Below are 22894 nucleotides of genomic sequence, written 5' to 3'. Positions count from 1 at the left end.
CATACGCCCTTTTTGGCCAACCAAGCAACCTGGAAAGGCAAATCAGCGCTACAAAGAAGTCTCGCTTCCCATCGGTCAAAAGGGCCAGGCTGAATAAAGTGTCAAAACCAGAAATGCAGGACAGGCCATGGAGAAATGGGAGCCTTGCTACGCTGATGGGCGGGATGTAAATTGCCAACAGCAACTCTGGAGAAGTGTACGGTGTGTCCTGAAACATCTAAAAAACTCAGCTTAGAGAGCATAGGGCACTTCCACTCATGGGCGTATAAATTGGGAAAACTAAAAATCAGCAAGACAGAGGCACCCCAAAGTTTAGGGCTGCTCTGTTGACAAGAACCTCCACTTTGTTACACCTTAAATATCCCAGCAAAGACAAGAATGGATAAAGAAGTTGTGGTCCTTATGTACAATGGAATATCACTCAGCCATGAAATCAACGTCATAAGGCTAGTAGCAGCATGATGAGTGGATTTGGGTACGACGATTCTAAGTGAAATAAGTCACACAGGAAAAGACACTTATCATAAGATATCACTTATAGAGGGAATGTAAAAACCGCTACCCTTGAACTGAATTACATAACAGGTCAGAGTCACACGTTTAGAAAACACACTAGGGCTGCTTAACGGGAAAGGTGAGGTGGGGTGATGCATAAAACAAGGGTTTCAAATTAGCTCAGATAGCATTCCATAAACCCAATATGTAATAGACAAGACCTACTCTTTCCTCAGTGAACTGGACTCAACACGCCCTATTCACCGCCCAAGAATATATCTGACTAGTAAGAATGTTGAAACCTATGTATTTATATCTCTCTGTAAGTGAGTGAAGTGGGTGAAAAGCGGCATAAACACAGCAGTGAAAAGCAGCTAAACCCCATTATACAAATCAATTACTTTTAAAAACCCGTGAAACAAAGACAGTGAAAGAGAGAGAAATTCTGACAAAATTCGTTCAGGGGCTGTGATGCAACCTGGATTGACCATATGTAGACCCACAGATGGATGAGACATAAGGGTGGACACTCTTGGGGCTGAGAGGTTTGGTGAGGTTGGGTGAGCAAACGCAGACCCTTTAAAGTAATACTGCGTGGTACCCATCCCATGGGTCCCAAATCTCCAGGTTCAAGGGCATCTTCATACATCGAAAACATGCATGAGAAACCCCGAAGATGGTACACCGTGTGATCGGGAATGGTTTCTAAAACGCACCTCATTTCTCGTCTCCTTGTGCTCCGGTTCGCCATTCCAGCCGCTATACTAGCAATCTCCCTGCTTGGAGAATCAGCACCTTTAACCTCCTGTTCCGAACAGGTTGCAATTTGTCCTGAGGATGAACGGGAAGAGGGGGAACCAATGAGAGACTAGCTCTAGGTGTTGGGACAGGCACAGGTCACTCTATTTTCCCATCCGGAAGAAGAATTAACCACAGGCTCAGCCTGCCGCCAGGAGCCAGAATAGGGCCTGAAGCAATCCTGAGCTTTTGCGGCCAGCTCCCAAGAAAGCGAGTTGAAAAATGGTGCTCAGGGGCACTGCAATTCACAAACCTGCAGACTTAGAAATGATAACTCTCGTCCACAAATATATTGAGGGAAGGCAACGAAGAGGATTTGAAAACAAGGCAGAATTGCAGGAAACAGATTTCAGGAGGTAGATTCGAATCGCCTTTAAAGCACAGGAAAAGCGGCAAAACCTCGACAATGATGCCCTTGTCCAAAAAGGGCGTATGCGTTTTTTCCTGAATATATTCAGGAAAAAACGCATACGCCCTTATTGGCCAACCAAGCAACCTGGAAAGGCAAATCAGCGCTACAAAGAAGTCTCGCTTCCCATCGGTCAAAAGGGCCAGGCTGAATAAAGTGTCAAAACCAGAAATGCAGGACAGGCCATGGAGAAATGGGAACATTGCTACGCTGAAGGGCGGGATGTAAAATCCCAACAGCCACTCTGGAGAAGTGTACAGTGTGTCCTGAAACATCTAAAAAACTCAGCTTAGAGAGCATAGGGCACTTCCACTCATGGGCGGATAAATTGGGAAAACTAAAAATCAGCAAGACAGAGGCACCCCAAAGTTGAGGGCTGCTCTGTTGACAAGAACCTCCACTTTGTTACACCTTAAATATCACAGGAACGACAAGAATGGAGAAAGAAGTTGTGGTCCTTATGTACAATGGAATATCACTCACCATGAAATCAACGTCATGAGGCTAAGAGCAGCATGATGAGTGCATTTGGGTACGACGATTCTAAGTGAAATAAGTCACACAGAAAAAGACACTTATCATAAGATATCACTTATAGAGGGAATGTAAAAACCGCTACCCTTGAACTGAATTACAAAACAGAATAGAGTCACACGTTTACAAAAACACTAGGGCTGCTTAACAGGAAAGGTGAGGTGGGGTGATGCATAAAACAAGGGTTTCAAATTAGCTCAGATAGCGTTCCATAAACCCAATATGTAATAGACAAGACCTACACCTTGCTCAGTGAACTGGACTCAACACCCCCTATTCACCGCCCAAGAATATATCTGACTAGTAAGAATCTTAAAACCTATGTATTTATATCTCTCTGTAAGTGAGTGAACTGGGTGAAAAGCGGCATAAACACAGCAGTGAAAAGCAGCTAAACCCCATTATACAAATCAATTACTTTTAAAAACCCGTGAAACAAAGACAGTGAAAGAGAGAGAAATTCTGACAAAATTCGTTCAGGGGCTGTGATGCAACCTGGATTGACCATATGTAGACCCACAGATGGATGAGACATAAGGGTGGACACTCTTGGGGCTGAGAGGTTTGATGAGGTTGGGTGAGCAAACGCAGACCCTTTAAAGTAATACTGCGTGGTACCCATCCCATGGGTCCCAAATCTCCAGGTTCAAGGGCATCTTCATACATCAAAAACATGCATGAGAAACCCCGAAGATGGTACACCGTGTGATCGGGAATGGTTTCTAAAACGCACCTCATTTCTCATCTCCTTGTGCTCCGGTTCGCCATTCCAGCTGCTATACTAGCAATCTCCCTGCTTGGAGAATCAGCACCTTTAACCTCCTGTTCCGAACAGGTTTCAATTTGTCCTGAGAATGAACGGGAAAAGGGGGAACCAATGAGAGACTAGCTCTAGGTGTTGGGACAGGCACAGGTCACTCTATTTTCCCATCAGGAAGAAGAATTAACCACAGGCTCAGCCTGCCGCCAGGAGCCAGAATAGGGCCTGAAGCAATCCTGAGCTTTTGCGGCCAGCTCCCAAGAAAGCGAGTTGAAAAATGGTGCTCAGGGGCACTGCAATTCACAAACCTGCAGACTTAGAAATAATAACTCTCGTCCACAAATATATTGAGGGAAGGCAACGAAGAGGATTTGAAAACAAGGCAGAATTGCAGGAAACAGATTTCAGGAGGTAGATTCGAATCGCCTTTAAAGCACAGGAAAAGCGGCAAAACCTCGACAATGATGCCCTTGTCCAAAAAGGGCGTATGCGTTTTTTCCTGAATATATTCAGGAAAAAACGCATACGCCCTTTTTGGCCAACCAAGCAACCTGGAAAGGCAAATCAGCGCTACAAAGAAGTCTCGCTTCCCATCGGTCAAAAGGGCCAGGCTGAATAAAGTGTCAAAACCAGAAATGCAGGACAGGCCATGGAGAAATGGGAGCCTTGCTACGCTGATGGGCGGGATGTAAATTGCCAACAGCCACTCTGGAGAAGTGTACGGTGTGTCCTGAAACATCTAAAAAACTCAGCTTAGAGAGCATAGGGCACTTCCACTCATGGGCGTATAAATTGGGAAAACTAAAAATCAGCAAGACAGAGGCACCCCAAAGTTTAGGGCTGCTCTGTTGACAAGAACCTCCACTTTGTTACACCTTAAATATCCCAGCAAAGACAAGAATGGATAAAGAAGTTGTGGTCCTTATGTACAATGGAATATCACTCAGCCATGAAATCAACATCATAAGGCTAGTAGCAGCATGATGAGTGGATTTGGGTACGACGATTCTAAGTGAAATAAGTCACACAGGAAAAGACACTTATCATAAGATATCACTTATAGAGGGAATGTAAAAACCGCTACCCTTGAACTGAATTACATAACAGGTCAGAGTCACACGTTTAGAAAACACACTAGGGCTGCTTAACGGGAAAGGTGAGGTGGGGTGATGCATAAAACAAGGGTTTCAAATTAGCTCAGATAGCATTCCATAAACCCAATATGTAATAGACAAGACCTACTCTTTCCTCAGTGAACTGGACTCAACACGCCCTATTCACCGCCCAAGAATATATCTGACTAGTAAGAATGTTGAAACCTATGTATTTATATCTCTCTGTAAGTGAGTGAAGTGGGTGAAAAGCGGCATAAACACAGCAGTGAAAAGCAGCTAAACCCCATTATACAAATCAATTACTTTTAAAAACCCGTGAAACAAAGACAGTGAAAGAGAGAGAAATTCTGACAAAATTCGTTCAGGGGCTGTGATGCAACCTGGATTGACCATATGTAGACCCACAGATGGATGAGACATAAGGGTGGACACTCTTGGGGCTGAGAGGTTTGGTGAGGTTGGGTGAGCAAACGCAGACCCTTTAAAGTAATACTGCGTGGTACCCATCCCATGGGTCCCAAATCTCCAGGTTCAAGGGCATCTTCATACATCGAAAACATGCATGAGAAACCCCGAAGATGGTACACCGTGTGATCGGGAATGGTTTCTAAAACGCACCTCATTTCTCGTCTCCTTGTGCTCCGGTTCGCCATTCCAGCCGCTATACTAGCAATCTCCCTGCTTGGAGAATCAGCACCTTTAACCTCCTGTTCCGAACAGGTTGCAATTTGTCCTGAGGATGAACGGGAAGAGGGGGAACCAATGAGAGACTAGCTCTAGGTGTTGGGACAGGCACAGGTCACTCTATTTTCCCATCCGGAAGAAGAATTAACCACAGGCTCAGCCTGCCGCCAGGAGCCAGAATAGGGCCTGAAGCAATCCTGAGCTTTTGCGGCCAGCTCCCAAGAAAGCGAGTTGAAAAATGGTGCTCAGGGGCACTGCAATTCACAAACCTGCAGACTTAGAAATGATAACTCTCGTCCACAAATATATTGAGGGAAGGCAACGAAGAGGATTTGAAAACAAGGCAGAATTGCAGGAAACAGATTTCAGGAGGTAGATTCGAATCGCCTTTAAAGCACAGGAAAAGCGGCAAAACCTCGACAATGATGCCCTTGTCCAAAAAGGGCGTATGCGTTTTTTCCTGAATATATTCAGGAAAAAACGCATACGCCCTTATTGGCCAACCAAGCAACCTGGAAAGGCAAATCAGCGCTACAAAGAAGTCTCGCTTCCCATCGGTCAAAAGGGCCAGGCTGAATAAAGTGTCAAAACCAGAAATGCAGGACAGGCCATGGAGAAATGGGAACATTGCTACGCTGAAGGGCGGGATGTAAAATCCCAACAGCCACTCTGGAGAAGTGTACAGTGTGTCCTGAAACATCTAAAAAACTCAGCTTAGAGAGCATAGGGCACTTCCACTCATGGGCGGATAAATTGGGAAAACTAAAAATCAGCAAGACAGAGGCACCCCAAAGTTGAGGGCTGCTCTGTTGACAAGAACCTCCACTTTGTTACACCTTAAATATCACAGGAACGACAAGAATGGAGAAAGAAGTTGTGGTCCTTATGTACAATGGAATATCACTCACCATGAAATCAACGTCATGAGGCTAAGAGCAGCATGATGAGTGCATTTGGGTACGACGATTCTAAGTGAAATAAGTCACACAGAAAAAGACACTTATCATAAGATATCACTTATAGAGGGAATGTAAAAACCGCTACCCTTGAACTGAATTACAAAACAGAATAGAGTCACACGTTTACAAAAACACTAGGGCTGCTTAACAGGAAAGGTGAGGTGGGGTGATGCATAAAACAAGGGTTTCAAATTAGCTCAGATAGCGTTCCATAAACCCAATATGTAATAGACAAGACCTACACCTTGCTCAGTGAACTGGACTCAACACCCCCTATTCACCGCCCAAGAATATATCTGACTAGTAAGAATCTTAAAACCTATGTATTTATATCTCTCTGTAAGTGAGTGAACTGGGTGAAAAGCGGCATAAACACAGCAGTGAAAAGCAGCTAAACCCCATTATACAAATCAATTACTTTTAAAAACCCGTGAAACAAAGACAGTGAAAGAGAGAGAAATTCTGACAAAATTCGTTCAGGGGCTGTGATGCAACCTGGATTGACCATATGTAGACCCACAGATGGATGAGACATAAGGGTGGACACTCTTGGGGCTGAGAGGTTTGATGAGGTTGGGTGAGCAAACGCAGACCCTTTAAAGTAATACTGCGTGGTACCCATCCCATGGGTCCCAAATCTCCAGGTTCAAGGGCATCTTCATACATCAAAAACATGCATGAGAAACCCCGAAGATGGTACACCGTGTGATCGGGAATGGTTTCTAAAACGCACCTCATTTCTCATCTCCTTGTGCTCCGGTTCGCCATTCCAGCTGCTATACTAGCAATCTCCCTGCTTGGAGAATCAGCACCTTTAACCTCCTGTTCCGAACAGGTTTCAATTTGTCCTGAGGATGAACGGGAAGAGGGGGAACCAATGAGAGACTAGCTCTAGGTGTTGGGACAGGCACAGGTCACTCTATTTTCCCATCAGGAAGAAGAATTAACCACAGGCTCAGCCTGCCGCCAGGAGCCAGAATAGGGCCTGAAGCAATCCTGAGCTTTTGCGGCCAGCTCCCAAGAAAGCGAGTTGAAAAATGGTGCTCAGGGGCACTGCAATTCACAAACCTGCAGACTTAGAAATAATAACTCTCGTCCACAAATATATTGAGGGAAGGCAACGAAGAGGATTTGAAAACAAGGCAGAATTGCAGGAAACAGATTTCAGGAGGTAGATTCGAATCGCCTTTAAAGCACAGGAAAAGCGGCAAAACCTCGACAATGATGCCCTTGGCCAAAAAGGGCGTATGCGTTTTTTCCTGAATATATTCAGGAAAAAACGCATACGCCCTTTTTGGCCAACCAAGCAACCTGGAAAGGCAAATCAGCGCTACAAAGAAGTCTCGCTTCCCATCGGTCAAAAGGGCCAGGCTGAATAAAGTGTCAAAACCAGAAATGCAGGACAGGCCATGGAGAAATGGGAGCCTTGCTACGCTGATGGGCGGGATGTAAACTGCCAGCAGCCACTCTGGAGAAGTGTACGGTGTGTCCTGAAACATCTATAAAACTCAGCTTAGAGAGCATAGGGCACTTCCACTCATGGGCGTATAAATTGGGAAAACTAAAAATCAGCAAGACAGAGGCACCCCAAAGTTTAGGGCTGCTCTGTTGACAAGAACCTCCACTTCGTCACACCTTAAATATCCCAGCAAAGACAAGAATTGATAAAGAAGTTGTGGTCCTTATGTACAATGGAATATCACTCAGCCATGAAATCAACGTCATAAGGCTAGGAGCAGCATGATGAGTGGATTTGGGTACGACGATTCTAAGTGAAATAAGTCACACAGGAAAAGACACTTATCATAAGATATCACTTATAGAGGGAATGTAAAAACCGCTACCCTTGAACTGAATTACATAACAGGTCAGAGTCACACGTTTAGAAAACACACTAGGGCTGCTTAACGGGAAAGGTGAGGTGGGGTGATGCATAAAACAAGGGTTTCAAATTAGCTCAGATAGCGTTCCATAAACCCAATATGTAATAGACAAGACCTACTCCTTCCTCAGTGAACTGGACTCAACACCCCCTATTCACCGCCCAAGAATATATCTGACTAGTAAGAATCTTAAAACCTATGTATTTATATCTCTCTGTAAGTGAGTCAAGTGGGTGAAAAGCGGCATAAACACAGCAGTGAAAAGCAGCTACACCCCACTATACAAATCAATTACTTTTAAAAACCCGTGAAACAAAGACAGTGAAAGAGAGTGAAATTCTGACAAAATTCGTTCAGGGGCTGTGATGCAACCTGGATTGACCATATGTAGACCCACAGATGGATGAGACATAAGGGTGGACACTCTTGGGGCTGAGAGTTTTGGTGAGGTTGGGTGAGCAAACGCAGACCCTTTAAAGTAATACTGCGTGGTACCCATCCCATGGGTCCCAAATCTCCAGGTTCAAGGGCATCTTCATACATCGAAAACATGCATGAGAAACCCCGAAGATGGTACACCGTGTGATCGGGAATGGTTTCTAAAACGCACCTCATTTCTCATCAATTTGTGCTCCGGTTCGCCATTCCAGCCGCTATACTAGCAATCTCCCTGCTTGGAGAATCAGCACCTTTAACCTCCTGTTCCGAACAGGTTGCAATTTGTCCTGAGGATGAACGGGAAGAGGGGGAACCAATGAGAGACTAGCTCTAGGTGTTGGGACAGGCACAGGTCACTCTATTTTCCCATCAGGAAGAAGAATTAACCACAGGCTCAGCCTGCCGCCCAGAGCCAGAATAGGGCCTGAAGCAATCCTGAGCTTTTGCGGCCAGCTCCCAAGAAAGCGAGTTGAAAAATGGTGCTCAGGGGCACTGCAATTCACAAACCTGCAGACTTAGAAATGATAACTCTCGTCCACAAATATATTGAGGGAAGGCAACGAAGAGGATTTGAAAACAAGGCAGAATTGCAGGAAACAGATTTCAGGAGGTAGATTCGAATCGCCTTTAAAGCACAGGAAAAGCGGCAAAACCTCGACAATGATGCCCTTGTCCAAAAAGGGCGTATGCGTTTTTTCCTGAATATATTCAGGAAAAAACGCATACGCCCTTATTGGCCAACCAAGCAACCTGGAAAGGCAAATCAGCGCTACAAAGAAGTCTCGCTTCCCATCGGTCAAAAGGGCCAGGCTGAATAAAGTGTCAAAACCAGAAATGCAGGACAGGCCATGGAGAAATGGGAACATTGCTACGCTGAAGGGCGGGATGTAAAATCCCAACAGCCACTCTGGAGAAGTGTACAGTGTGTCCTGAAACATCTAAAAAACTCAGCTTAGAGAGCATAGGGCACTTCCACTCATGGGCGGATAAATTGGGAAAACTAAAAATCAGCAAGACAGAGGCACCCCAAAGTTGAGGGCTGCTCTGTTGACAAGAACCTCCACTTTGTTACACCTTAAATATCACAGGAACGACAAGAATGGAGAAAGAAGTTGTGGTCCTTATGTACAATGGAATATCACTCACCATGAAATCAACGTCATGAGGCTAAGAGCAGCATGATGAGTGCATTTGGGTACGACGATTCTAAGTGAAATAAGTCACACAGAAAAAGACACTTATCATAAGATATCACTTATAGAGGGAATGTAAAAACCGCTACCCTTGAACTGAATTACAAAACAGAATAGAGTCACACGTTTACAAAAACACTAGGGCTGCTTAACAGGAAAGGTGAGGTGGGGTGATGCATAAAACAAGGGTTTCAAATTAGCTCAGATAGCGTTCCATAAACCCAATATGTAATAGACAAGACCTACACCTTGCTCAGTGAACTGGACTCAACACCCCCTATTCACCGCCCAAGAATATATCTGACTAGTAAGAATCTTAAAACCTATGTATTTATATCTCTCTGTAAGTGAGTGAACTGGGTGAAAAGCGGTATAAACACAGCAGTGAAAAGCAGCTAAACCCCATTATACAAATCAATTACTTTTAAAAACCCGTGAAACAAAGACAGTGAAAGAGAGAGAAATTCTGACAAAATTCGTTCAGGGGCTGTGATGCAACCTGGATTGACCATATGTAGACCCACAGATGGATGAGACATAAGGGTGGACACTCTTGGGGCTGAGAGGTTTGATGAGGTTGGGTGAGCAAACGCAGACCCTTTAAAGTAATACTGCGTGGTACCCATCCCATGGGTCCCAAATCTCCAGGTTCAAGGGCATCTTCATACATCAAAAACATGCATGAGAAACCCCGAAGATGGTACACCGTGTGATCGGGAATGGTTTCTAAAACGCACCTCATTTCTCATCTCCTTGTGCTCCGGTTCGCCATTCCAGCTGCTATACTAGCAATCTCCCTGCTTGGAGAATCAGCACCTTTAACCTCCTGTTCCGAACAGGTTGCAATTTGTCCTGAGGATGAACGGGAAGAGGGGGAACCAATGAGAGACTAGCTCTAGGTGTTGGGACAGGCACAGGTCACTCTATTTTCCCATCAGGAAGAAGAATTAACCACAGGCTCAGCCTGCCGCCAGGAGCCAGAATAGGGCCTGAAGCAATCCTGAGCTTTTGCGGCCAGCTCCCAAGAAAGCGAGTTGAAAAATGGTGCTCAGGGGCACTGCAATTCACAAACCTGCAGACTTAGAAATAATAACTCTCGTCCACAAATATATTGAGGGAAGGCAACGAAGAGGATTTGAAAACAAGGCAGAATTGCAGGAAACAGATTTCAGGAGGTAGATTCGAATCGCCTTTAAAGCACAGGAAAAGCGGCAAAACCTCGACAATGATGCCCTTGGCCAAAAAGGGCGTATGCGTTTTTTCCTGAATATATTCAGGAAAAAACGCATACGCCCTTTTTGGCCAACCAAGCAACCTGGAAAGGCAAATCAGCGCTACAAAGAAGTCTCGCTTCCCATCGGTCAAAAGGGCCAGGCTGAATAAAGTGTCAAAACCAGAAATGCAGGACAGGCCATGGAGAAATGGGAGCCTTGCTACGCTGATGGGCGGGATGTAAACTGCCAACAGCCACTCTGGAGAAGTGTACGGTGTGTCCTGAAACATCTATAAAACTCAGCTTAGAGAGCATAGGGCACTTCCACTCATGGGCGTATAAATTGGGAAAAATAAAAATCAGCAAGACAGAGGCACCCCAAAGTTTAGGGCTGCTCTGTTGACAAGAACCTCCACTTCGTCACACCTTAAATATCCCAGCAAAGACAAGAATGGATAAAGAAGTTGTGGTCCTTATGTACAATGGAATATCACTCAGCCATGAAATCAACGTCATAAGGCTAGGAGCAGCATGATGAGTGGATTTGGGTACGACGATTCTAAGTGAAATAAGTCACACAGGAAAAGACACTTATCATAAGATATCACTTATAGAGGGAATGTAAAAACCGCTACCCTTGAACTGAATTACATAACAGGTCAGAGTCACACGTTTAGAAAACACACTAGGGCTGCTTAACGGGAAAGGTGAGGTGGGGTGATGCATAAAACAAGGGTTTCAAATTAGCTCAGATAGCGTTCCATAAACCCAATATGTAATAGACAAGACCTACTCCTTCCTCAGTGAACTGGACTCAACACCCCCTATTCACCGCCCAAGAATATATCTGACTAGTAAGAATCTTAAAACCTATGTATTTATATCTCTCTGTAAGTGAGTCAAGTGGGTGAAAAGCGGCATAAACACAGCAGTGAAAAGCAGCTACACCCCACTATACAAATCAATTACTTTTAAAAACCCGTGAAACAAAGACAGTGAAAGAGAGAGAAATTCTGACAAAATTCGTTCAGGGGCTGTGATGCAACCTGGATTGACCATATGTAGACCCACAGATGGATGAGACATAAGGGTGGACACTCTTGGGGCTGAGAGTTTTGGTGAGGTTGGGTGAGCAAACGCAGACCCTTTAAAGTAATACTGCGTGGTACCCATCCCATGGGTCCCAAATCTCCAGGTTCAAGGGCATCTTCATACATCGAAAACATGCATGAGAAACCCCGAAGATGGTACACCGTGTGATCGGGAATGGTTTCTAAAACGCACCTCATTTCTCATCAATTTGTGCTCCGGTTCGCCATTCCAGCCGCTATACTAGCAATCTCCCTGCTTGGAGAATCAGCACCTTTAACCTCCTGTTCCGAACAGGTTGCAATTTGTCCTGAGGATGAACGGGAAGAGGGGGAACCAATGAGAGACTAGCTCTAGGTGTTGGGACAGGCACAGGTCACTCTATTTTCCCATCAGGAAGAAGAATTAACCACAGGCTCAGCCTGCCGCCCAGAGCCAGAATAGGGCCTGAAGCAATCCTGAGCTTTTGCGGCCAGCTCCCAAGAAAGCGAGTTGAAAAATGGTGCTCAGGGGCACTGCAATTCACAAACCTGCAGACTTAGAAATGATAACTCTCGTCCACAAATATATTGAGGGAAGGCAACGAAGAGGATTTGAAAGCAAGGCAGAATTGCAGGAAACAGATTTCAGGAGGTAGATTCGAATCGCCTTTAAAGCAGAGGAAAAGCGGCAAAACTTCGACAATGATGCCCTTGGCCAAAAAGGGCGTATGCGTTTTTTCCTGAATATATTCAGGAAAAAACGCATACGCCCTTTTTGGCCAACCAAGCAACCTGGAAAGGCAAATCAGCGCTACAAAGAAGTCTCGCTTCCCATCGGTCAAAAGGGCCAGGCTGAATAAAGTGTCAAAACCAGAAATGCAGGACAGGCCATGGAGAAATGGGAACATTGCTACGCTGATGGGCGGGATGTAAAATGCCAACAGCCACTCTGGAGAAGTGTACAGTGTGTCCTGAAACATCTAAAAAACTCAGCTTAGAGAGCATAGGGCACTTCCACTCGTGGGCGGATAAATTGGGAAAACTAAAAATCAGCAAGACACAGGCACCCCAAAGTTGAGGGCTGCTCTGTTGACAAGAACCTCCACTTTGTTACACCTTAAATATCCCAGGAAAGGCAAGAATGGATAAAGAAGTTGTGGTCCTTATGTACAATGGAATATCACTCAGCCATGAAATCAACGTCATAAGGCTAAGAGCAGCATGATGAGTGCATTTGGGTACGACGATTCTAAGTGAAATAAGTCACACAGAAAAAGACACTTATCATAAGATATCACTTATAGAGGGAATGTAAAAACCGCTACCCTTGAACTGAATTACAAAACAGAATAGAGTCACACGTTTAGAAAACACACTATGGCTGCTTAAGGGGAAAGGTGAGGTGGGGCGATGCATAAAACAAGGGTTTCAAATTAGCTCAGATAGCGTTCCATAAACCCAATATGTAATAGACAAGACCTACACCTTGCTCAGTGAACTGGACTCAACACCCCCTATTCACCGCCCAAGAATATATCTGACTAGTAAGAATCTTAAAACCTATGTATTTATATCTCTCTGTAAGTGAGTGAACTGGGTGAAAAGCGGCATAAACACAGCAGTGAAAAGCAGCTAAACCCCATTATACAAATCAATTACTTTTAAAAACCCGTGAAACAAAGACAGTGAAAGAGAGAGAAATTCTGACAAAATTCGTTCAGGGGCTGTGATGCAACCTGGATTGACCATATGTAGACCCACAGATGGATGAGACATAAGGGTGGACACTCTTGGGGCTGAGAGGTTTGATGAGGTTGGGTGAGCAAACGCAGACCCTTTAAAGTAATACTGCGTGGTACCCATCCCATGGGTCCCAAATCTCCAGGTTCAAGGGCATCTTCATACATCAAAAACATGCATGAGAAACCCCGAAGATGGTACACCGTGTGATCGGGAATGGTTTCTAAAACGCACCTCATTTCTCATCTCCTTGTGCTCCGGTTCGCCATTCCAGCTGCTATACTAGCAATCTCCCTGCTTGGAGAATCAGCACCTTTAACCTCCTGTTCCGAACAGGTTTCAATTTGTCCTGAGAATGAACGGGAAGAGGGGGAACCAATGAGAGACTAGCTCTAGGTGTTGGGACAGGCACAGGTCACTCTATTTTCCCATCAGGAAGAAGAATTAACCACAGGCTCAGCCTGCCGCCAGGAGCCAGAATAGGGCCTGAAGCAATCCTGAGCTTTTGCGGCCAGCTCCCAAGAAAGCGAGTTGAAAAATGGTGCTCAGGGGCACTGCAATTCACAAACCTGCAGACTTAGAAATAATAACTCTCGTCCACAAATATATTGAGGGAAGGCAACGAAGAGGATTTGAAAACAAGGCAGAATTGCAGGAAACAGATTTCAGGAGGTAGATTCGAATCGCCTTTAAAGCACAGGAAAAGCGGCAAAACCTCGACAATGATGCCCTTGTCCAAAAAGGGCGTATGCGTTTTTTCCTGAATATATTCAGGAAAAAACGCATACGCCCTTTTTGGCCAACCAAGCAACCTGGAAAGGCAAATCAGCGCTACAAAGAAGTCTCGCTTCCCATCGGTCAAAAGGGCCAGGCTGAATAAAGTGTCAAAACCAGAAATGCAGGACAGGCCATGGAGAAATGGGAGCCTTGCTACGCTGATGGGCGGGATGTAAATTGCCAACAGCCACTCTGGAGAAGTGTACGGTGTGTCCTGAAACATCTAAAAAACTCAGCTTAGAGAGCATAGGGCACTTCCACTCATGGGCGTATAAATTGGGAAAACTAAAAATCAGCAAGACAGAGGCACCCCAAAGTTTAGGGCTGCTCTGTTGACAAGAACCTCCACTTTGTTACACCTTAAATATCCCAGCAAAGACAAGAATGGATAAAGAAGTTGTGGTCCTTATGTACAATGGAATATCACTCAGCCATGAAATCAACGTCATAAGGCTAGTAGCAGCATGATGAGTGGATTTGGGTACGACGATTCTAAGTGAAATAAGTCACACAGGAAAAGACACTTATCATAAGATATCACTTATAGAGGGAATGTAAAAACCGCTACCCTTGAACTGAATTACATAACAGGTCAGAGTCACACGTTTAGAAAACACACTAGGGCTGCTTAACGGGAAAGGTGAGGTGGGGTGATGCATAAAACAAGGGTTTCAAATTAGCTCAGATAGCATTCCATAAACCCAATATGTAATAGACAAGACCTACTCTTTCCTCAGTGAACTGGACTCAACACGCCCTATTCACCGCCCAAGAATATATCTGACTAGTAAGAATGTTGAAACCTATGTATTTATATCTCTCTGTAAGTGAGTGAAGTGGGTGAAAAGCGGCATAAACACAGCAGTGAAAAGCAGCTAAACCCCATTATACAAATCAATTACTTTTAAAAACCCGTGAAACAAAGACAGTGAAAGAGAGAGAAATTCTGACAAAATTCGTTCAGGGGCTGTGATGCAACCTGGATTGACCATATGTAGACCCACAGATGGATGAGACATAAGGGTGGACACTCTTGGGGCTGAGAGGTTTGGTGAGGTTGGGTGAGCAAACGCAGACCCTTTAAAGTAATACTGCGTGGTACCCATCCCATGGGTCCCAAATCTCCAGGTTCAAGGGCATCTTCATACATCGAAAACATGCATGAGAAACCCCGAAGATGGTACACCGTGTGATCGGGAATGGTTTCTAAAACGCACCTCATTTCTCGTCTCCTTGTGCTCCGGTTCGCCATTCCAGCCGCTATACTAGCAATCTCCCTGCTTGGAGAATCAGCACCTTTAACCTCCTGTTCCGAACAGGTTGCAATTTGTCCTGAGGATGAACGGGAAGAGGGGGAACCAATGAGAGACTAGCTCTAGGTGTTGGGACAGGCACAGGTCACTCTATTTTCCCATCCGGAAGAAGAATTAACCACAGGCTCAGCCTGCCGCCAGGAGCCAGAATAGGGCCTGAAGCAATCCTGAGCTTTTGCGGCCAGCTCCCAAGAAAGCGAGTTGAAAAATGGTGCTCAGGGGCACTGCAATTCACAAACCTGCAGACTTAGAAATGATAACTCTCGTCCACAAATATATTGAGGGAAGGCAACGAAGAGGATTTGAAAACAAGGCAGAATTGCAGGAAACAGATTTCAGGAGGTAGATTCGAATCGCCTTTAAAGCACAGGAAAAGCGGCAAAACCTCGACAATGATGCCCTTGTCCAAAAAGGGCGTATGCGTTTTTTCCTGAATATATTCAGGAAAAAACGCATACGCCCTTATTGGCCAACCAAGCAACCTGGAAAGGCAAATCAGCGCTACAAAGAAGTCTCGCTTCCCATCGGTCAAAAGGGCCAGGCTGAATAAAGTGTCAAAACCAGAAATGCAGGACAGGCCATGGAGAAATGGGAACATTGCTACGCTGAAGGGCGGGATGTAAAATCCCAACAGCCACTCTGGAGAAGTGTACAGTGTGTCCTGAAACATCTAAAAAACTCAGCTTAGAGAGCATAGGGCACTTCCACTCATGGGCGGATAAATTGGGAAAACTAAAAATCAGCAAGACAGAGGCACCCCAAAGTTGAGGGCTGCTCTGTTGACAAGAACCTCCACTTTGTTACACCTTAAATATCACAGGAACGACAAGAATGGAGAAAGAAGTTGTGGTCCTTATGTACAATGGAATATCACTCACCATGAAATCAACGTCATGAGGCTAAGAGCAGCATGATGAGTGCATTTGGGTACGACGATTCTAAGTGAAATAAGTCACACAGAAAAAGACACTTATCATAAGATATCACTTATAGAGGGAATGTAAAAACCGCTACCCTTGAACTGAATTACAAAACAGAATAGAGTCACACGTTTACAAAAACACTAGGGCTGCTTAACAGGAAAGGTGAGGTGGGGTGATGCATAAAACAAGGGTTTCAAATTAGCTCAGATAGCGTTCCATAAACCCAATATGTAATAGACAAGACCTACACCTTGCTCAGTGAACTGGACTCAACACCCCCTATTCACCGCCCAAGAATATATCTGACTAGTAAGAATCTTAAAACCTATGTATTTATATCTCTCTGTAAGTGAGTGAACTGGGTGAAAAGCGGCATAAACACAGCAGTGAAAAGCAGCTAAACCCCATTATACAAATCAATTACTTTTAAAAACCCGTGAAACAAAGACAGTGAAAGAGAGAGAAATTCTGACAAAATTCGTTCAGGGGCTGTGATGCAACCTGGATTGACCATATGTAGACCCACAGATGGATGAGACATAAGGGTGGACACTCTTGGGGCTGAGAGGTTTGATGAGGTTGGGTGAGCAAACGCAGACCCTTTAAAGTAATACTGCGTGGTACCCATCCCATGGGTCCCAAATCTCCAGGTTCAAGGGCATCTTCATACATCAAAAACATGCATGAGAAACCCCGAAGATGGTACACCGTGTGATCGGGAATGGTTTCTAAAACGCACCTCATTTCTCATCTCCTTGTGCTCCGGTTCGCCATTCCAGCTGCTATACTAGCAATCTCCCTGCTTGGAGAATCAGCACCTTTAACCTCCTGTTCCGAACAGGTTTCAATTTGTCCTGAGGATGAACGGGAAGAGGGGGAACCAATGAGAGACTAGCTCTAGGTGTTGGGACAGGCACAGGTCACTCTATTTTCCCATCAGGAAGAAGAATTAACCACAGGCTCAGCCTGCCGCCAGGAGCCAGAATAGGGCCTGAAGCAATCCTGAGCTTTTGCGGCCAGCTCCCAAGAAAGCGAGTTGAAAAATGGTGCTCAGGGGCACTGCAATTCACAAACCTGCAGACTTAGAAATAATAACTCTCGTCCACAAATATATTGAGGGAAGGCAACGAAGAGGATTTGAAAACAAGGCAGAATTGCAGGAAACAGATTTCAGGAGGTAGATTCGAATCGCCTTTAAAGCACAGGAAAAGCGGCAAAACCTCGACAATGATGCCCTTGGCCAAAAAGGGCGTATGCGTTTTTTCCTGAATATATTCAGGAAAAAACGCATACGCCCTTTTTGGCCAACCAAGCAACCTGGAAAGGCAAATCAGCGCTACAAAGAAGTCTCGCTTCCCATCGGTCAAAAGGGCCAGGCTGAATAAAGTGTCAAAACCAGAAATGCAGGACAGGCCATGGAGAAATGGGAGCCTTGCTACGCTGATGGGCGGGATGTAAACTGCCAGCAGCCACTCTGGAGAAGTGTACGGTGTGTCCTGAAACATCTATAAAACTCAGCTTAGAGAGCATAGGGCACTTCCACTCATGGGCGTATAAATTGGGAAAACTAAAAATCAGCAAGACAGAGGCACCCCAAAGTTTAGGGCTGCTCTGTTGACAAGAACCTCCACTTCGTCACACCTTAAATATCCCAGCAAAGACAAGAATTGATAAAGAAGTTGTGGTCCTTATGTACAATGGAATATCACTCAGCCATGAAATCAACGTCATAAGGCTAGGAGCAGCATGATGAGTGGATTTGGGTACGACGATTCTAAGTGAAATAAGTCACACAGGAAAAGACACTTATCATAAGATATCACTTATAGAGGGAATGTAAAAACCGCTACCCTTGAACTGAATTACATAACAGGTCAGAGTCACACGTTTAGAAAACACACTAGGGCTGCTTAACGGGAAAGGTGAGGTGGGGTGATGCATAAAACAAGGGTTTCAAATTAGCTCAGATAGCGTTCCATAAACCCAATATGTAATAGACAAGACCTACTCCTTCCTCAGTGAACTGGACTCAACACCCCCTATTCACCGCCCAAGAATATATCTGACTAGTAAGAATCTTAAAACCTATGTATTTATATCTCTCTGTAAGTGAGTCAAGTGGGTGAAAAGCGGCATAAACACAGCAGTGAAAAGCAGCTACACCCCACTATACAAATCAATTACTTTTAAAAACCCGTGAAACAAAGACAGTGAAAGAGAGTGAAATTCTGACAAAATTCGTTCAGGGGCTGTGATGCAACCTGGATTGACCATATGTAGACCCACAGATGGATGAGACATAAGGGTGGACACTCTTGGGGCTGAGAGTTTTGGTGAGGTTGGGTGAGCAAACGCAGACCCTTTAAAGTAATACTGCGTGGTACCCATCCCATGGGTCCCAAATCTCCAGGTTCAAGGGCATCTTCATACATCGAAAACATGCATGAGAAACCCCGAAGATGGTACACCGTGTGATCGGGAATGGTTTCTAAAACGCACCTCATTTCTCATCAATTTGTGCTCCGGTTCGCCATTCCAGCCGCTATACTAGCAATCTCCCTGCTTGGAGAATCAGCACCTTTAACCTCCTGTTCCGAACAGGTTGCAATTTGTCCTGAGGATGAACGGGAAGAGGGGGAACCAATGAGAGACTAGCTCTAGGTGTTGGGACAGGCACAGGTCACTCTATTTTCCCATCAGGAAGAAGAATTAACCACAGGCTCAGCCTGCCGCCCAGAGCCAGAATAGGGCCTGAAGCAATCCTGAGCTTTTGCGGCCAGCTCCCAAGAAAGCGAGTTGAAAAATGGTGCTCAGGGGCACTGCAATTCACAAACCTGCAGACTTAGAAATGATAACTCTCGTCCACAAATATATTGAGGGAAGGCAACGAAGAGGATTTGAAAACAAGGCAGAATTGCAGGAAACAGATTTCAGGAGGTAGATTCGAATCGCCTTTAAAGCACAGGAAAAGCGGCAAAACCTCGACAATGATGCCCTTGTCCAAAAAGGGCGTATGCGTTTTTTCCTGAATATATTCAGGAAAAAACGCATACGCCCTTATTGGCCAACCAAGCAACCTGGAAAGGCAAATCAGCGCTACAAAGAAGTCTCGCTTCCCATCGGTCAAAAGGGCCAGGCTGAATAAAGTGTCAAAACCAGAAATGCAGGACAGGCCATGGAGAAATGGGAACATTGCTACGCTGAAGGGCGGGATGTAAAATCCCAACAGCCACTCTGGAGAAGTGTACAGTGTGTCCTGAAACATCTAAAAAACTCAGCTTAGAGAGCATAGGGCACTTCCACTCATGGGCGGATAAATTGGGAAAACTAAAAATCAGCAAGACAGAGGCACCCCAAAGTTGAGGGCTGCTCTGTTGACAAGAACCTCCACTTTGTTACACCTTAAATATCACAGGAACGACAAGAATGGAGAAAGAAGTTGTGGTCCTTATGTACAATGGAATATCACTCACCATGAAATCAACGTCATGAGGCTAAGAGCAGCATGATGAGTGCATTTGGGTACGACGATTCTAAGTGAAATAAGTCACACAGAAAAAGACACTTATCATAAGATATCACTTATAGAGGGAATGTAAAAACCGCTACCCTTGAACTGAATTACAAAACAGAATAGAGTCACACGTTTACAAAAACACTAGGGCTGCTTAACAGGAAAGGTGAGGTGGGGTGATGCATAAAACAAGGGTTTCAAATTAGCTCAGATAGCGTTCCATAAACCCAATATGTAATAGACAAGACCTACACCTTGCTCAGTGAACTGGACTCAACACCCCCTATTCACCGCCCAAGAATATATCTGACTAGTAAGAATCTTAAAACCTATGTATTTATATCTCTCTGTAAGTGAGTGAACTGGGTGAAAAGCGGCATAAACACAGCAGTGAAAAGCAGCTAAACCCCATTATACAAATCAATTACTTTTAAAAACCCGTGAAACAAAGACAGTGAAAGAGAGAGAAATTCTGACAAAATTCGTTCAGGGGCTGTGATGCAACCTGGATTGACCATATGTAGACCCACAGATGGATGAGACATAAGGGTGGACACTCTTGGGGCTGAGAGGTTTGATGAGGTTGGGTGAGCAAACGCAGACCCTTTAAAGTAATACTGCGTGGTACCCATCCCATGGGTCCCAAATCTCCAGGTTCAAGGGCATCTTCATACATCAAAAACATGCATGAGAAACCCCGAAGATGGTACACCGTGTGATCGGGAATGGTTTCTAAAACGCACCTCATTTCTCATCTCCTTGTGCTCCGGTTCGCCATTCCAGCTGCTATACTAGCAATCTCCCTGCTTGGAGAATCAGCACCTTTAACCTCCTGTTCCGAACAGGTTGCAATTTGTCCTGAGGATGAACGGGAAGAGGGGGAACCAATGAGAGACTAGCTCTAGGTGTTGGGACAGGCACAGGTCACTCTATTTTCCCATCAGGAAGAAGAATTAACCACAGGCTCAGCCTGCCGCCAGGAGCCAGAATAGGGCCTGAAGCAATCCTGAGCTTTTGCGGCCAGCTCCCAAGAAAGCGAGTTGAAAAATGGTGCTCAGGGGCACTGCAATTCACAAACCTGCAGACTTAGAAATAATAACTCTCGTCCACAAATATATTGAGGGAAGGCAACGAAGAGGATTTGAAAACAAGGCAGAATTGCAGGAAACAGATTTCAGGAGGTAGATTCGAATCGCCTTTAAAGCACAGGAAAAGCGGCAAAACCTCGACAATGATGCCCTTGGCCAAAAAGGGCGTATGCGTTTTTTCCTGAATATATTCAGGAAAAAACGCATACGCCCTTTTTGGCCAACCAAGCAACCTGGAAAGGCAAATCAGCGCTACAAAGAAGTCTCGCTTCCCATCGGTCAAAAGGGCCAGGCTGAATAAAGTGTCAAAACCAGAAATGCAGGACAGGCCATGGAGAAATGGGAGCCTTGCTACGCTGATGGGCGGGATGTAAACTGCCAACAGCCACTCTGGAGAAGTGTACGGTGTGTCCTGAAACATCTATAAAACTCAGCTTAGAGAGCATAGGGCACTTCCACTCATGGGCGTATAAATTGGGAAAAATAAAAATCAGCAAGACAGAGGCACCCCAAAGTTTAGGGCTGCTCTGTTGACAAGAACCTCCACTTCGTCACACCTTAAATATCCCAGCAAAGACAAGAATGGATAAAGAAGTTGTGGTCCTTATGTACAATGGAATATCACTCAGCCATGAAATCAACGTCATAAGGCTAGGAGCAGCATGATGAGTGGATTTGGGTACGACGATTCTAAGTGAAATAAGTCACACAGGAAAAGACACTTATCATAAGATATCACTTATAGAGGGAATGTAAAAACCGCTACCCTTGAACTGAATTACATAACAGGTCAGAGTCACACGTTTAGAAAACACACTAGGGCTGCTTAACGGGAAAGGTGAGGTGGGGTGATGCATAAAACAAGGGTTTCAAATTAGCTCAGATAGCGTTCCATAAACCCAATATGTAATAGACAAGACCTACTCCTTCCTCAGTGAACTGGACTCAACACCCCCTATTCACCGCCCAAGAATATATCTGACTAGTAAGAATCTTAAAACCTATGTATTTATATCTCTCTGTAAGTGAGTCAAGTGGGTGAAAAGCGGCATAAACACAGCAGTGAAAAGCAGCTACACCCCACTATACAAATCAATTACTTTTAAAAACCCGTGAAACAAAGACAGTGAAAGAGAGAGAAATTCTGACAAAATTCGTTCAGGGGCTGTGATGCAACCTGGATTGACCATATGTAGACCCACAGATGGATGAGACATAAGGGTGGACACTCTTGGGGCTGAGAGTTTTGGTGAGGTTGGGTGAGCAAACGCAGACCCTTTAAAGTAATACTGCGTGGTACCCATCCCATGGGTCCCAAATCTCCAGGTTCAAGGGCATCTTCATACATCGAAAACATGCATGAGAAACCCCGAAGATGGTACACCGTGTGATCGGGAATGGTTTCTAAAACGCACCTCATTTCTCATCAATTTGTGCTCCGGTTCGCCATTCCAGCCGCTATACTAGCAATCTCCCTGCTTGGAGAATCAGCACCTTTAACCTCCTGTTCCGAACAGGTTGCAATTTGTCCTGAGGATGAACGGGAAGAGGGGGAACCAATGAGAGACTAGCTCTAGGTGTTGGGACAGGCACAGGTCACTCTATTTTCCCATCAGGAAGAAGAATTAACCACAGGCTCAGCCTGCCGCCCAGAGCCAGAATAGGGCCTGAAGCAATCCTGAGCTTTTGCGGCCAGCTCCCAAGAAAGCGAGTTGAAAAATGGTGCTCAGGGGCACTGCAATTCACAAACCTGCAGACTTAGAAATGATAACTCTCGTCCACAAATATATTGAGGGAAGGCAACGAAGAGGATTTGAAAGCAAGGCAGAATTGCAGGAAACAGATTTCAGGAGGTAGATTCGAATCGCCTTTAAAGCAGAGGAAAAGCGGCAAAACTTCGACAATGATGCCCTTGGCCAAAAAGGGCGTATGCGTTTTTTCCTGAATATATTCAGGAAAAAACGCATACGCCCTTTTTGGCCAACCAA

The sequence above is a fragment of the Balaenoptera ricei genome, chromosome 2 (assembly GCF_028023285.1).
Source record: "Balaenoptera ricei isolate mBalRic1 chromosome 2, mBalRic1.hap2, whole genome shotgun sequence".
Taxonomy (NCBI): Eukaryota; Metazoa; Chordata; class Mammalia; order Artiodactyla; family Balaenopteridae; genus Balaenoptera; species Balaenoptera ricei.
Note: the sequence above shows the minus strand (reverse complement) of the source record.